This window comes from Lissotriton vulgaris, chromosome 9, assembly GCF_964263255.1.
Source record: "Lissotriton vulgaris chromosome 9, aLisVul1.2, whole genome shotgun sequence".
NCBI lineage: Eukaryota > Metazoa > Chordata > Amphibia > Caudata > Salamandridae > Lissotriton > Lissotriton vulgaris.
Genome location: NC_141697.1, coordinates 1,214,891,606 through 1,214,908,325, shown reverse-complemented (window position 1 = coordinate 1,214,908,325; position 16,720 = coordinate 1,214,891,606). Strand labels below are relative to the sequence as shown.

Below are 16,720 nucleotides of genomic sequence, written 5' to 3'. Positions count from 1 at the left end.
AATCCGACAAAATGGAGGCGGAGGGGGGAGCCCAGTGTAAATGCGCTTAGACAGGAAAAGCGGCGCGTTCAATAAATGACCAAAATGCAGATACAATACAGCGTCTAGCAGGCAAACAGGAGAAGCGGCGCTTTTAGTAAATGACCAAAATGCAGATACAATACAGCGTCTAGCAGGCAAACAGGAGAAGCGGCGCTTTCAGTAAATAAACAAAATGCAGTTACAATACAGCGTCTAGCAGGCAAACAGCAGGCAGCAGTAAAAGGCACAAAGCAAAGCAGCGATGATACCAGTGACGCTACAGGACACTGGGGAGCGACCACTCTGTCCAGGGGAAACGAACGAGTCACGGCGCTTTGCTGTGGTGGAGCGCTGATATGGTCAGTGGGAGGGCGTCTCAGCTGGGAGGCGGGGCGGGCTCGGGATGACCAAAAAACAACAACAATCCGACAAAATGGAGGCGGAGGGGGGAGCCCAGTGTAAATGCGCATAGACAGGAAAAGCGGCGCGTTCAATAAATGACCAAAATGCAGATACAATACAGCGTCTAGCAGGCAAACAGGAGAAGCGGCGCTTTTAGTAAATGACCAAAATGCAGATACAATACAGCGTCTAGCAGGCAAACAGGAGAAGCGGCGCTTTCAGTAAATAAACAAAATGCAGTTACAATACAGCGTCTAGCAGGCAAACAGCAGGCAGCAGTAAAAGGCACAAAGCAAAGCAGCGATGATACCAGTGACGCTACAGGACACTGGGGAGCGACCACTCTGTCCAGGGGAAACGAGCGAGTCACGGCGCTTTGCTGTGGTGGAGCGCTGATATGGTCAGTGGGAGGGCGTCTCAGCTGGGAGGCGGGGCGGGCTCGGGATGACCAAAAAACAACAACAATCCGACAAAATGGAGGCGGAGGGGGGAGCCCAGTGTAAATGCGCGTAGACAGGAAAAGCGGCGCGTTCAATAAATGACCAAAATGCAGATACAATACAGCGTCTAGCAGGCAAACAGGAGAAGCGGCGCTTTTAGTAAATGACCAAAATGCAGATACAATACAGCGTCTAGCAGGCAAACAGGAGAAGCGGCGCTTTCAGTAAATAAACAAAATGCAGTTACAATACAGCGTCTAGCAGGCAAACAGGAGAAGCGGCGCTTTTAGTAAATGACCAAAATGCAGATACAATACAGCGTCTAGCAGGCAAACAGGAGAAGCGGCGCTTTCAGTAAATAAAAAAAATGCAGTTACAATACAGCGTCTAGCAGGCAAACAGCAGGCAGCAGTAAAAGGCACAAAGCAAAGCAGCGATGATACCAGTGACGCTACAGGACACTGGGGAGCGACCACTCTGTCCAGGGGAAACGAGCGAGTCACAAAACAACACTAGATCTCAAAAGGATTCTTTTGCCAAAATCTAGCCCCTGAAAGCAGATATTTCACAGCATTTTCAGGCCTCTGCTCTCAACAACGATTGTGAAGATTGTCCCAAGGGTATGAGAATAGCCACAGGTTGTTCTCAGCAAGAGTATCAGAGTTACTTACAAATTTTGATGAGGTGGCATTGTCCTCTGTAGATGATATTTATCTGATGGATGAGAAACTATTGGAACATTTGACCAGGGTGAACAACATCATTTTGGGGTTTGCCTCGGAGGGCTATAAATTTAACTTTAAAAAATCAAAAAATGCCTATCTCAAAGTCCTATTTTTAGGATATGAGCTCTCAAGTGATGGGAAAAGCCTAGCAGCCATTTTTCTAGAAGAATGTGCACTGCTCCAACCTCCAAAGACTCTGAAAAATCTATAGTTCATTTTAGGATTCATTTTGGCAGAACATGCATTTTGTATTATTCAGAAAAAGTAAAAACTTTCTGCAACTTAACAAGGCATGACTTTTCAGTTCAACACAGGCCACATAAACATTTGGCCCTCCATGTGATGGGAACAATTTTGCCTTTTTCAAAAACAACACAAATTAGGATTCAAAAACATAATTTTTTGTTTATTTTTCCTCTTTTAATCTCTCTGAGCACTATGGATTTTGGCGTGCTCAGTTGGTCTAGCAGTATATTGACTATTTAGAGGACTCATAGAGCTTTCTAACTTTTGCTTCGTTTTTACACATACCATGTTTTTAGATGTTTAAATACTCCTATTTTAGCTTTTTTAACCGGGCATATTTTAGCATTTGTTAGTTCTGTTGTCCAGTTGAATGAGGAGCGGGTATTATGAACTCCAATGTACCCCAATATATGCCTAGGTAGTTGTACGATCTTTTACCTACATTTGTCCTACCTTACTTTACATAACGGTTCTGGTGCTGACCTTTTACCTGGGTAGGTGCCGAATAAATGTCATGTGGATTCTTAGTATCCTAGCAGGATTACTATCTTCCACATAATTCTGTATAAGGGTCACCGCTATAGTCCTTATTGGCCAACATACCTACAGTACCATGACACATCTAGGTAGAACCCCTGAGCGTACCTTTTGGGTATACACGTACCACATCTTCACTGGGCAAAACCCGAGGAGAAACAAGATCAAGAAGCAACCTGAGGCAGAATATGTTTGTATTCTGCACTCTGAGTGTCTGCTTTATGGGGTTTCAAAAGTAAGGACTAAGATTTTCAGGAAGCCTTAGCGCATGATTTTACTTGATTTTCCCAATAGCCAGAGAGAGCATGGGCAGATGTAACACTGTGAGACTGTGGATACATTCATCATTCAACATACATCACAAGTGGTCTAAAATGACGTCTAAAATGCTTCCAAAACTCCCAGCACCTAAATAAAATTATATCAAATACACCAAGACTTTATTGATTCTGTAATTTCAGGACCACATTATTTTATTAATTACAAAATGCAACAAGTGGAAGTGTAAACGAATCTGCAAGCTGGCTTGTAGAATTTTTCTTTTGCTTTATGTTCAGGTTTGTTTTTATATCTAATTACAAGGTGTTACATGCTTACTAAAGACCACTAGTGATTACCTGGAAAAAGGCGTATTGGTGCTATGTAGAACACAAAAAGGGAGCATGTTAATAAAATTAAGTTGCAGAGAAGGGTTAACTGCAAATACATGTGAGTTGCATACCTGTCATACTAACACTAGACACAGGGTGGCGCCAGAATATCATGAATGCGAAATAGTGAAACATAAAATTGTTGTGCGATATCTCTGCCGAAGTTATGCGAAGTTAATTTAATTGCAGTATATCCATTTGCAATATGCCAGGTCCTTAATGCATTGAACTCCTGAGCGCCCGTGAAACCGACAACTAAGGCGGACAATAGTCAGGAGCTGATTCAGGAAATGACGAGTGTACTCTGAGTCAGAGAGTGAAGTATGTGCTGAAGGCAGTTCTAAATTTGTAAAAAAAAAATATGACAGGGCCCTTCTCGGAAGACCACTTCAGCTTGTACCACGCATTGCCTCTGCCAGCGCTTTCAATAATGGCACCAACATGACACCTAACCATCACACTCCTAACTATTAAAGGCCACCAGGCTATTATAATGGCATGAGAGACTGGCATAATTCATTTTCAATGGAATTTGACTTAGTAAACACGTGTTGTGCTCGTCTCAAAGTTTAACAGACAGCAGCCGGGGCTGTCACTAGAACCGGTGCTGATAATTAAGTATGACTGTGCCCAGTGCTTTAAATGGAAAAAAAATAAGTGCAGGTACTCACCAAAAGGAGCAGTGGGCGGAGTTAAGGGAGGTGCTAAGGTGGGACAAGCGGCGGGGTTAGCTTTTTGACTTTGCCAAGGTTGTATGTGCAAAATCTGCACGCATTGTTAGAATGTCGGATGTATCTGTCCATTAGTTATCTCACTAATAACTATATATATATGGCACCTACTGATAAGTGTTTCTCACTACCCAAAGTAGCCTTTTTTAGCATCTTTAAAATAAGAAAAGATTGAGGAAATAACAGCGAGGTTCTAAACATATGCCTTCTTGTTTGCAGGCAGGTCCTTGGTGCAGGGTCATAACTCACTAAGCTATATTACAAGGATCTTAGCCTTTGACCTGCAGGTAACACAAGGCTCTATGCAACAAAAACTGTAATGTTTTGATTTGTTCTGCATTCCGTCCATCAATTGTGTGTATTTTGCTCAGTTTGTGCAGCACACACTATACATGGTAGTTATTTATCAAGATAACCATAAAGGAAATGTGGCGTCAACAAATATTATGCTGTGAAGAAAGGCGCAGCAAGATACTGTTAGGTGACCAGTAGAAGCTCTATAGTTTCTTTTGTGAGTTTGTATGCGTTTGGTATGTGTTTAATTGTATGTGCGCATGTTGTATGTATGTATCTACCGATGGAATGTGTGTGCAGTGTGTCCGTGCTTGTGGTTTTCACCAGTGTTTGCTTGTGCGTGCTTGGGCATGAATCTTTGATGCATGTACATCTGTGCAGTATGTACTCATCTATGTCTGTGCATTATCGTTTGTGTGCATGTATCCGTTACTGTATTGTGTGCATCACTACTGTGTTTGCCTACGGTTCTTGTCTATTTGTGGAGTGTGTGTTTTATTTGTGCAACAGTGAAATCAAGCATTTCATGAACACTTTTTTTTTTTTTAAATGTAAGTAAAATTGAAGGGTATCCGAAGAGTGTGTTCTTCCGAATGAGCTGTGCTCATTCCTGTTACTCATTCTGAAACAGGAGCCAGAGTTCAGACCCTTCCTCCAGCTTGTTTTCTCAGCCACGTACACAAACACTTGAAACTTATCCGATATAAAGAAACATGTTTCGTAATTTCAAAAGCTGTGCCTCGTCGTCTCTCTACTGAGTGTTCACATTCTGGAAGGAGTTACTGTCACTCGTATGAGGCATTCTCATACTTTACACAAAGAACACATTTCACAACAAGATTGAGTTTTAGAATGAAGAGGGACTCTGGAAATATAGATCAAGTTGTAATGGCAGCCAGTGAAGCACTTGCTTAATAAAAGCTGAAGAACGGTGCCCCTTTTTCCCAATTTAGGAAGTGTGACCTGATAGGTGTTTTAAAAGTAGGAGATTTCTGGGAGAGATACAGGAGGAAGTAGTTCAAACAATTAAGCTAATGAATTGAACTTCACCTAGAACATTTTTTAGATACATCCAAGTAAGACATGCAGTGAATAACTAGGTCCAAATGTGGAAGGTGCTCCCTGAAGTCTCCCTACTGGTTGCTGGATCGCTGGTGGGCATGGGAGCCACTGGTGCAGTGTGAAAGATGAAAGCATTAATGAACAATGCATGAATACAATCAAAGACCAAGTGGAAGAAAGATGTAACATGACCAACCAGTGGCTGCAACCAAAGAGTTTGATTGTTTTTCCTTCAGGAAGATTTCAGGTTTGTTGTAGGGGGGGGGGGGGGGGGGGTTGCTTGAAAGCCACAAAAACCAATGGGAGGGTTTCTACCCCCAAAAGGTTGCGCTTTTGTTCCTGCCACAGGTCTGGGCACGAAGAGGTCAGTGCAGAAATACAGCCAATAAAATGTGCGCATTCAAGAAAGGGGGGTGGGACACTTGTTCAGCATTTGAGTCGCAACAGTTGAAAATGGGGATGTCTTGGGTGGGAGGCCTGAATATATTTCGGGTTTCCCAAGTTTCAGCATTGGGATACAAGGACAGCAATCTCCAGTGACCACAGGAGAACTCGGGCAGGAGCCAGCAGAAAATAATTTTTTTTTATGGGGCCAAGGGGCGAAAATATCCATAAACAGCCTAAAAATCAACTCTTAAATGAGAAGATTTTGAGAAAATGTGTTTAACCCTTCACACATGTGCTATACATAGCCTGTCTGGGGCAGACCTCAGCGTGGCCAGGAGTGCTGCGTGAGAAAACAGTAACACAGCTAGTGACTTCACTGCGAAGAAGCTGTCTATTCAGAAATAATTGGTGTACTAACACAGACTAAGTACCAGTTAAGAACATTCTGCCATAATACCACACAAGGTACCAAGTCCGGTTAACTGCGAGGATGGTCAAGTCAGAAAGGACTTCTCTGATCATACAGAGGCAGGAGGGTGCTGGCAAAAAGGACAAGTAGAATGTCGCTGTACAGCACACAGCGCTGTATTTCTTAATTACCATCTAATAGCAGGCACATTCTGATACCAGAAATGCCCTGAAAGAAGCACAGAACTTGCTAGAATTATCGACTATATCATCCACTAAAATTCTTCAGCCGGAATACAACTGGAATTCCCAGTGCCGTTTTTAAAAGCGTATTGCCCTTTAGAAACTACGGAAGGGCTTTTCCAGAGCCACACTTTTTGAAGCGGTGCCAAGATTATGTGAAATGTCTGATAGTGTGACTGTGATTGACAGCACAGGGCCTAAAAAAAAACGGACCCTGCTCTGTGAAACACAGCATGATGGCGAGCACCCAGCAATTATTCAAATGAGCCCTGCTGAATAGCTCAGCTGGGGCTCAGATCGTAGCTACAAAAGCGGTGCCTTGGCTGCCAGAGACACCTTCCACTCTGGCTCACCAGCACTCACAGCCTATAAACCTACCTTTTCATGAGTACCGGTACTCTCGTCGGCAGAAGAGAAGTGCCGGTACTTAGAGTGAATAATCTAAGAAGTGCCGGTACTCAGTACCGGTGAGTACCGTTCCATTTAAAGCACTGACTGTGCCGAGCACCGGAAACCACCGGCTCGACTTAAGTACTGGGACGGCACAATATAGTGTGGTTTGGCTTCCGAAAGCAGATTGCATATGAGGCCAGCCGAGGAACATGTTTTCTTGGAAATAGGGCTGAGTGAATGTGATCCAGATGCTGATCAAGCTTTCGTTAAAACAAACACTGACAAAGTCAATTGGTCTTGCCTATGCGAGTTCAGAGATATTTTAAGGCATGGGCAAAGTGTGCTCTGGCCCAGGGCCCAAGCCTTTTAGGGGGGCCCCTGAAAAAACCAGCTCTGTTTTGCAGAGTGTCGCTGTGATGACCTTGCACAATTCTTAAACAAATTGTTTCAAATACCGTCTTCCTTTAATTTATTTTTAACCCTTTCGATGCTGATGACGAGCTCAGCTCGTCATCACCCACGGGTGGCGTGTGATGATGACGAGCTGAGCTCGTCATGTAACGCGGCTTTTAAAAAAAAGCCGCACAGCGCAAAAATCGCTGCAGCAGCGATGCGGTTAATATGGGTGATGTGTGTGAGTGTATTACAGACATTTTGCAGATAAATGTTTGTTTCATAAAAAAAAAAAAAAAAGTTTCTTTTAGATCAGAACAGGACGTCACATATTAATATGTCACAGATTATTTACAGTAATATCTGTGAGATGCTGCTGTGTTACAGTATTGAAAATACACGTAATTATCCCTAAATATCAGATGTAAACATATTTAGAATTTGGACTGGTGTCCCTCTGCACCGTCAGTGACACGGCCAAAGAGGGCACCAAAGAGCTGATAATAGATCATAAATTCAAAGCTGTTACAAGAATGGGGCCACAAAATACGTTTGGCCCCGGGCCCCCAAAATCCTTAACCTGTCCCTGTGCATAGCTCACACCTGTAATTAATCCATATGTGATATCATTGGAAAATTTACAGAAAGCATCATTAAAGCACTATATAATGGAGAATAAATGTTTTCTTTCTTTTGAATGAAGAACATGTCCAATAGGACTGTATGTCCTGGGGATAAAGATACACATCTTTGTAAAGACAGTGGTTAGTAATGGACAGACTCTAAGCCCTTTTAGTTTATTTTTTAAGTAATAAAAGATCTGAAAAGGGAAGAGACATACACTATCACAGGTGGGACCTAAATTGAAAACGAGTAGCGAGAACATGAGCACGTGTCATTCTTTGTCCATATTGTACCTTTATTCAGCTGAAGGGATTGAGCCTCTGATGGGATACACATGAGCTGAAGATCAAAGGATGCAGTTTAGCTGATGAGAGGAACTCATGAGCTAGCTGAGTAGACTAATGCACCCACTGCAGAGGTCTGCATAGAGACTGATGGTTTCTGGCTTTTTGTGATGGATCAATTAAGCCTTGAAAGCCTTAATTTAAATCCTATTTTAGGTAAACCAAGGGAAGTGTTTTTTCTTTACTTCAAACTCTTTTTATTTAAGTTTTAATCAATTGTTAATAGGGGTGTAGGAGGCGGGGGCTGGCCAACTCCGCTCCGGTGCGGAGTGTGTGGAGATTTACCTACTCTGCGTTCTCTGCGAAGTAGGCAAATCTCCGCACACTCCGTGGGCAGAGCGGAGGTCTCCACCAGGGGGTTAATTTTAGGTTGAGCGTAGCGCAGCGTGCATGCGCTGTTCTGCGAGGCATGGTGTATCTGGTATGTATGGATGAAGAACCTCCCATCTTTTCTATTGGCTTCTGCTACTGCCCTTCTGCAATGCCTGCTTTTGTTTGGTGGATATGGTAAATTAGTCCTGCCTTTTGCCGTTTTGGACCATCCGAGGCGACCAACCCTGTTACTGTGGCAGTGCTCTGTTTTTTCATATATGTTTGTTCCTGCGCACTCTCTTTTCCTTTTCTTTCGCTCGGCTTCTGTCTGCCTGTTTGTAGCTTCCCCCTACCACCTTGCACTATGAATCACCCCTCCAGCACCAGCACCCCCGTTTGCTTAGGCAGTGGCCTCGGCATGTGCAGGCGGTTAACCCTTTCTTTCCCTGTTTTCCATGTCCTTGTATTCAGCTCTGTGAAGCTGCGGTGTATGCCCTGCCCAATTCGCAATAGATGTCTTGTGACCCGCTCTCTCTTCTCTGTCTAGTCTCTTTACCCCTCCCAATCCAGCCAGACGGTCATCACACTCCACCCTATGCAACACCATTCCAAGCAGTGACACTCAAGGCAATGTCATTCTAAGCGGCGCCACTCTGCTCCATGCAACTCCACTCCATGCAGTACTACTACGCTCAACGCAACACCACTCCAAGCAAAGGTAATGCCACTCTACACAGCGATACTCCAAACAGCACCACTCAAGACAACGTCACTCTATACAGCACCACTCCATGCAACACCACCCACGTAACGCCACTCCATTCCATGCAGCTCCACTCCATGCAGTACCACTATGCTCTATGCAACGCCACTCTAAGTAATGGCACTCAATGCAATGACCCTCTACGCAGCACCACTCCACGCAACACCACTCTTCGCAGCACCACTACGCTCCACGCAACACCCCGCCAAGCAATAACACTCAAGGCAACTCCACTACATACACTGCCACGCCACCCCGCTCTACGCAACACAACTGATTTTACACAACGCAAATTCACTATATGTAATTGTACTCCATACAACTGCACTTCACCCATTCACAACCCACTCCATTCCATGCAAAGCCACTCAAAGCAGTGACACTCATGGCAACACCACTCTACGCAAAGCCACTGCACGCAACGCTACTTCACGAGCCGTTCCACGCAACACCGCTCCACGCAATGCCACTCCACTCTGCTGCACTCCACACAACAGCAAACCACACACCACTCCACACAATGGCACTCTACACAGCGCCACTCCACGCATTGCCATTCCAAGCACTGGCAATCGTGTCAGCTCCACTTTACACAGCTCCACTCCACGCAGCTGCACACCACTCCACAAACTTGATAGATCTAGCTACATATTCCTTAAGTCCACTCTACTTTAGCCACTTATACTTTCATTAACTACCACTATCTCTAAATACCATAATCCCTAACCAATAGACAGCCTACCACATAATTATATTAGACAAATACAGTCCATATGACACACAAATACACTACTAACAAATAAACAAATAAACATATTTCCACTACACAACACATACAGACACTACACTAAAAAACAACACATATGTATAAAACATTACCATTTACAACGTCAACAGCTCTAACTCTAAAAACATTAGAGACCTTTTGCATTGAAAATGCTTGTTTAACTTGTGTTAAAGATACGCACAGCAACTCGCAGACCCAGAAGGAAGAAGAGACAGTGGAGAGGGCGAAGGCAACTACTGGTGTGCCACAAATTCTACCACAAAACTTCAGGCGCTCCTGATCTCCTCTCCTCTCCCTCAGACAACCTACACTGCCAGGTTGCGTAACTGGCTAAAAGCGTCTCTCTCCCCACTGCTCTGCAAGTAGGTGCTGCGTTAGCGCTGAATCGCCTCAGGAAGGCCAGTGAACCACAGTCCTTTGTGCTCAATGTTACAAAGGGAGGCTGTGGCCGCCTCTGCAACCCTGCACTGACTCTAGGTTATTTCTTGATCTTTTTGCAGTCTTGCTATAGACTGGTTCTGCTGTGTGGTGTAGTCTGCGTTGTATGAGTGTGACACCAAGTGGGCTTTGTATCAGTCCTTCCTTTCTTGTCTACTTTGGTTCCCTTTTCTGTATTGGATGGTTTCTTCCATATTGGTTGTTCCCCAGTGTCATAGTAGGTACCTCTGCCAGCATGCCCGATTCAGGGGTCTCCCAAGGAATCCCACCCAGGGGTCATATTCCCTGAGACAGCCTGGCGTTGAAGAGTAACGGGCAGCTTCTAACTCGTCACTTCCATCCCTACTGCAAAGGTGCACAGTTAATCTCCCTTATAGAGGTCCTCCACCTTCTGTCCACCCTCGAGGTCGCTTTTGCCTCTTTATGTAGGGTCTGTAATGTCTGAAGGCCAAAGAAGGGAGCTCGTGCTCCTTGCCTTAATAATTTTGTTTGAAGCCCAGTCCTACAACCACAACATTAGGATTATTGAGTGAGGGCAACCCTCAGCTTCCTTCATCAGGCGCAGAATCCATTGCTAGCTCTCGGATCTATGTTGATACAACGCATGTTATTACAACGCATGCTTTTACAACGCAATTTTTACAACGCAAAAACTTTTACAACGCATGTGTTTACACAAATGTTTTTACAACGCAGGTACCTTTACAACGCATACCATTACAACGTAAGTATTGGTAAGTATATGTTAATTTTATAATCGTAAATTAATTTAAAAAAATATAATTTAATATAATTTAATGTAATTTAATTTAAATTTAATTTTAATTTATTTTTACCCTGTACCCCTGTACCCCCAAAACCCAAAACTGACCCTGAACCCCAAAAAAAACCCTTTACCCAAAAACTAAAAACTGACCCTGAACCCCAAAAATACCCCTTTACCCAAAAACTAAAAACTGACACTGAACCCCAAAAATACCCCTTTACCCAAAAACTAAAAACTGACCCTGAACCCTAAAAATACCCCTTTACCCAAAAACTAAAAACTGACCCTGAACCCCAAAAATACCCCTTTACCCAAAAACTAAAAACTGACCCTGAACCCCAAAAATACCCCTTTACCCAAAAACTAAAAACTGACCCTGAACCCCAAAAATACCCCTTTACCCAAAAACTAAAAACTGACCCTGAACCCCAAAAATACCCCTTTACCCAAAAACCCAAAACTGACCCTGAACCCTAAAAATACCCCTTTACCCCAAACATATAACATATAAAAAATAATTATATACTTACCAATACTTACATTGTAATGGTATGCGTTGTAAAGGTACCTGCGTTGTAAAAACATTCGTTGTAAATACATGCGTTGTAAAAGTTTTTGCGATGTAAAAGTTGCGTTGTAATGGTATGTCGTTGTAAAAGTTGCGTTGTAAGTGATGTTTCCCCTAGCTCTCACATCTCCATGACGACCCTCGAAAAGCTTCCTTTCCCTGTTCGGGATTGCACTAGCTACCCAGGGAGATGCTGAAGTAAGTCGCCTAGGAATTACATGTTGTTATATCCATTCATTTGATTTTTGAGCAAGCCCTGAGGAAGTTCCCGTGGCGCTAGGGAACGAAACGCATTGGCTGTGTGCCGGTTTAAACAACTTTACTAAAAAGAAGATTATTTTGGACTACATATGTTTCCTGAGTGACTTCAATCAGAATGCGCCTTCCTTGCTTGTGGACTTTCTCAATTGATTAACATGCCTCAGCAGCGGATGTCTGGAGTAGCTGCACTCGTGTGGGATATATGAAACTGGTGGAATTTAAGTGCTTGACCTTGAGCAGCTGCTGTGTGTATTTTTGTCTTTAGTAATGACATTCTCATAACTGGTACCATCAGCCTTTCTTTTAAATAAAGTAGCTTTACGGTTTTCAACTTTGCTGTCAGGTTTCTGCCCATACGAGTGCTGTGAGCAGACTAACAAGGCTGTGCAAAATGTTTAGGTTGGGAAACTTTCCTATGATCTGTCCACTTGTATAATGGAAAAATACTGCATTTTGGCCAATTAGTGTGCAGCCTCAATATCGACAGTATTCATCCAAGGTGCTCCATAGGTCTGGGGCGGAGCCTTCGGAGTCTTTAATATATACCTGCATGTCATCGGCATACTGCAAAACTACATGTAGAGCCGCACCGATCTTTATTCCCCTTTTTCTCAGATTGGCTTCCAGCATAAAAGCCAAGTGTTCCGCTTCCAGTGCCAGCCGCAGCAGTGATAATGGGCAACCCAACAAGTCCTATGATCTAAGTTCCATTTGCCAGGGACCTCCTTACGCATTTTCACCCATGCTTGGCATCTTGTAAATAGCTGTTGGATCTAACTGACCGAATTAGAGGTTAGGCTGTGTTTTTACAGGTCTTAGAACATAATGTTGATTCAAAGTCTTTCTTGACGTCGAGGGCGGCCGCGTTGTATGTCCCTTCAATGTTATCTAGATAGGATTGTACATGGGCCTCTGGTGCAGGTTGTCTAAGGCATTACAAGTGATTTACAAAAAAAGAATGAGGCAATATGAGGACTTACCTATCACTATGGTAGGTTTATAAGTAGAAAACAGTGGTGCACGAATCTGGGAGACCAGTCACCTCAATCTTCCACACAGGAGAAAACTCTGTAACCTTTACCAGGACAAATTACCCAGCACCCACTAATTATCACAATAATTGTATTGTATATTGGATTTATATAGCGCTTATCACCCAGGGGTCTCTAAGCACTTGCCTTGGGAACCCGTCCTGGCTTTTCCCTGTGAGATAGCCCCTACTGGGCATCCCCAAGGTGGGCATCCTCAAGGTGAATGCACAAGTCCATTAGCTACAGTTATTTGAATGTGTATGGCATTGCGGTTAGAGAGGAATCCTGATTGATCTGTGTGGATCAGGTCTGGTGACGCCTTCTACATTATCATCACTGTGATTCTGTTGTCCAGTAGGACCAATCGGGAGTGGCCTTCAGGACACAAAGCACTCGGGGTATTACCCTGGTTTAGGCACGATTACAATCAACATTTCCTCTATGGTGTTCGGAAGGTAGCCGCTTCTCACTGCATCATTCCAAACCACTGAGTTGAAATCCCTTGCCCATCAACAAACAACATCATGAGAACAAGAAGCCATGGGCAACTAAGTCCATCGACTTAGGAAAGGGCTTATCGGGGACCATGGGGGTGTTCATATTAAGCAGGCAGATATTTTGAACCCTGTAGCAGTCTGTGCACTAGGACATATGTACCACGCGTTTCAGCCACCATGGACTGGAGGCCTTGGCCAATTGATCCCTCAGTCACACCGCCCTTCCATTTTATCTACCTACAGTGCTCTTTGCTGCACCCTCCTGAAGCACTCGGTGTATAAATCCCTTCCATCTTCCCCTCAGGGACCATAAAAATCTCAATAATAGCTGCATCTAATTTAATTAAAATAGCTCTCTAAAGTTCCACTCAACCGAACACCACCTCCAGCATCCCAATCTACATTATCCACTCAGTGTATCACTTAGTCCAGGTTGAGGTCTAGGCAAACCACCCCCCACCATTCGGCACCACCCAAGTCCTCTAGGGACCAAAAGGGAGGCACTCCTCATCCGTCACGGAGGTCAGCCACACCCACCTCTCGTGTTTTCCCACAGCAAGGCGAGAGGGCGGAGAAAGGAGGAGCTGACTCCGGAACCAGTGGTTCACAACCACTGAAAAGAGACCTTGCCCAGAAAGGAGTGTTGTTGACCGGAGGAGGAGACAGGAGTCAAGCGGAGAGAATAGCGGAACGAGGAGATGAAGATGGGAGCAGAGCTGAAGTGGAAGAGACCGAAGACCACTGGAGCGAAGAGTGGTGGTGTCCACTCGGGGAGGCTAGAGAGTGGCCGCAACTCATGAGAGTTGCGGTGGAGCCGGTGAGTGACGGGGTTCCAGGGAAGGTGGGGGTGGATGCAGTGAAGTAGTGTGGCTCACCGGCTAGAGGCGGCAGACCCGAGAGCAGAGGACGGCCCGGGACCAGGGTTCGATTCCCGGCGCGGCAGGTTTCTAGACCAGGGTCAGCGGACTCGATAATTCTCTCGCCTCGGTGCCCACTCTGATCAGCGATCACACTCGGCAACTCTGGGCATTAGCTTGCCTCATCTTCACTAACGGCCCCACCAGACCGCCGGGGATGCCTGGTCTCACCCTGGAGATACCCATTAAGGGACCATCTCTCAGGGAAGCCAGGAAGGGTTTCGCAGCGGTCGAAGCGCCTTGGGACCCTACGGGTAAGTAGTGCGATATATAAATGCCTATACATTTACATTTATAGGGAGGAGGGAGGTGGGTAGACGACGGCCGCGCGGTGGGTGGAAGGGATCCCGCTAGTCTAACGGGCACAAGTCTTCCTTTTCCAGGCACGTACCTCACTGCATGTCCTTGGCATCAGGCTCTTTTCTTTTGTTTCCGCCCTCCCGTCATAAACAGACCGTCACCCAGAGATTCCCTGATAGTATGCGTGGTGAACACATTGGTCACACTGTAAACAGCCCGCCACCCAGAGATTCCCTGATAGTATGCGTGGTGAACACATTGGTCACACTGTAAACAGCCCGCCACCCAGAGATTCTCTGATAGTATACTTGGTGAACACATTGGTCCGTGAATCACTAGCGGATACACAACATCACTATGTATGGTGAAGGTGACGGGTAGAATTACTCCTGCCTAGCTAACTCAACCGTATCACTGATGGCCTCCGTTTCTCTCATTCGCCCTCTGAGCCTCCGAGAGGAATTAACCACGATGGACGAGCTGAAGCAAACACCGCTTAGCACCAGCTCTGAGGAGGAAGAAGAGGACCAGACCCTCCACTGTCCCCATCCTAGGACAGAGAAAGTGAAACCGGAAGAAGAGAGAGAAACCATCCCTGTAGTAAAACCCAAGAGTGTACCTCCTGACAATAAAGCCCTATCGTTTGGAAAGTATATTCAGCCTCCGCGTCTGTATATCCGACCTGCCCTCCCACACTGTGGTGGCCACTCGGCTCCTCTGCAGTAGTCAATAGCTAACTCCGTTCTACAGGGGCGAGCAGGATGAACCCGGTCCCCTCATGTTGGGTGGCATTTCATGGTTTGCCTCCGATGTCTCTCTTCTCAGCTGAGACTCCACTGTGGGCACCGGCTGATTCTACCAGACACTCTCTTCATATTTGCATTGTCTCTGGGTTCTCTCCAGCGGCAGCTCTGTTAGTATTTAGCGGCACTGATGGCTTCTGCCGGCAGCATTTGTCAGACTAGCTTCATCTTTATCACTACTTCTCGGTGGAGCTGGGTGCCATTTAAGTGACGTTTCCCAACTGTGAGGTTTCTCATGAGAATCATTTCCTTTTTCAGGTGTGCTCCATCGTCTGTTGTTGTGCAGACCTCTCCAGCCGCCCATGGGTTTACACTTCTATCCCACTGGTCCAACACAGCTGAGGGCGCATTATTTCTCAGGATCTGCTAGGACATCAAAAGGGCCTGTGGAGCTTTTTTTGTTTCCGTTCCTGTCGGCCATCTTGCCTTCCACTCTCCCTTACTGTAATAAACTGTCACCGCAGAGTAGAGATTCATTTAACTAGTGATGTCAGAAGAGGACTGTAATAAGAAAATGAGAGACAGACGTTGTACATGGGGGTTACAGGCTGCCTTGAGGTCTATACATGCATTTCAACATGATACCCTAAAGGATTAGAGTTGATTCTTTTTTAACAAAGCTGTTTCTGCCGGTACAATGGATTCAACACTGCATCAGGCTGTAACGCATCAACATAACCCAATTCTGCATCTTTAGCATGGAATATTCCGATATTGGTTTTTTGATGATCTGGTGCATTAGAGGAACATTATCAGAGGCTCCAGACAAAGTGAACAGTCTTAAATGACTGATTAACTGAAGTGAGGTAAAGCTTCCATGACAGCATTGCCGTGTCTCTTTAATTTGTTTAGTGCCTACAGACAAAATGCGTGACTTTAAGGCCGGCTTCTTATTTCTTCATGGGATTAGACACATTTTAAGATGGGTTTAGCAGACTTTTTTGTTACATCATTGTTGATAAACAGAAGATCACACACAATCATTGCACATCTGTTATGGTTTTATGGCCCTTTCTTCTTGTTCATCAGTTAATGTTGAATAAGCATCAATCCTTTGTGTCAATACCTTTAACATGAGACAAAGTCCACAGAGTTCGTCAGCTAGTTTCTGAAAAAATGTAATGTTTAATAAATTATATTTTTTTGTATGTTTTTTATATATATATTTTTTTATAATTGCGCAGTTTTCACAGTATCTATACGAATAGACCCATGCAGATTTTGTAATACCACGGAAATTTGCGTGTTTTTTATACGCCCTCTATCCATGGTAAAGATGATTTACTCTTTCATTCTTGGGTTCTTAAATAAGACGCCAAGATAGCTGTCCATAAGTTGTGTATAATAGGTGATTCGTTCTTTAAATTAGCATATAAA

At 44.5% G+C, this 16,720-nt stretch overlaps 1 protein-coding gene across 2 annotated transcripts in view; it reads left to right on the top strand.

Moving 5' to 3' along the window:
• The window catches only part of LOC147693064 (solute carrier family 26 member 6-like), a 222,609-nt gene that overhangs the window by 185,722 nt on the left and 20,167 nt on the right, over window positions 1-16,720 (top strand). The gene's annotated exons all lie outside the window — the stretch shown is intronic.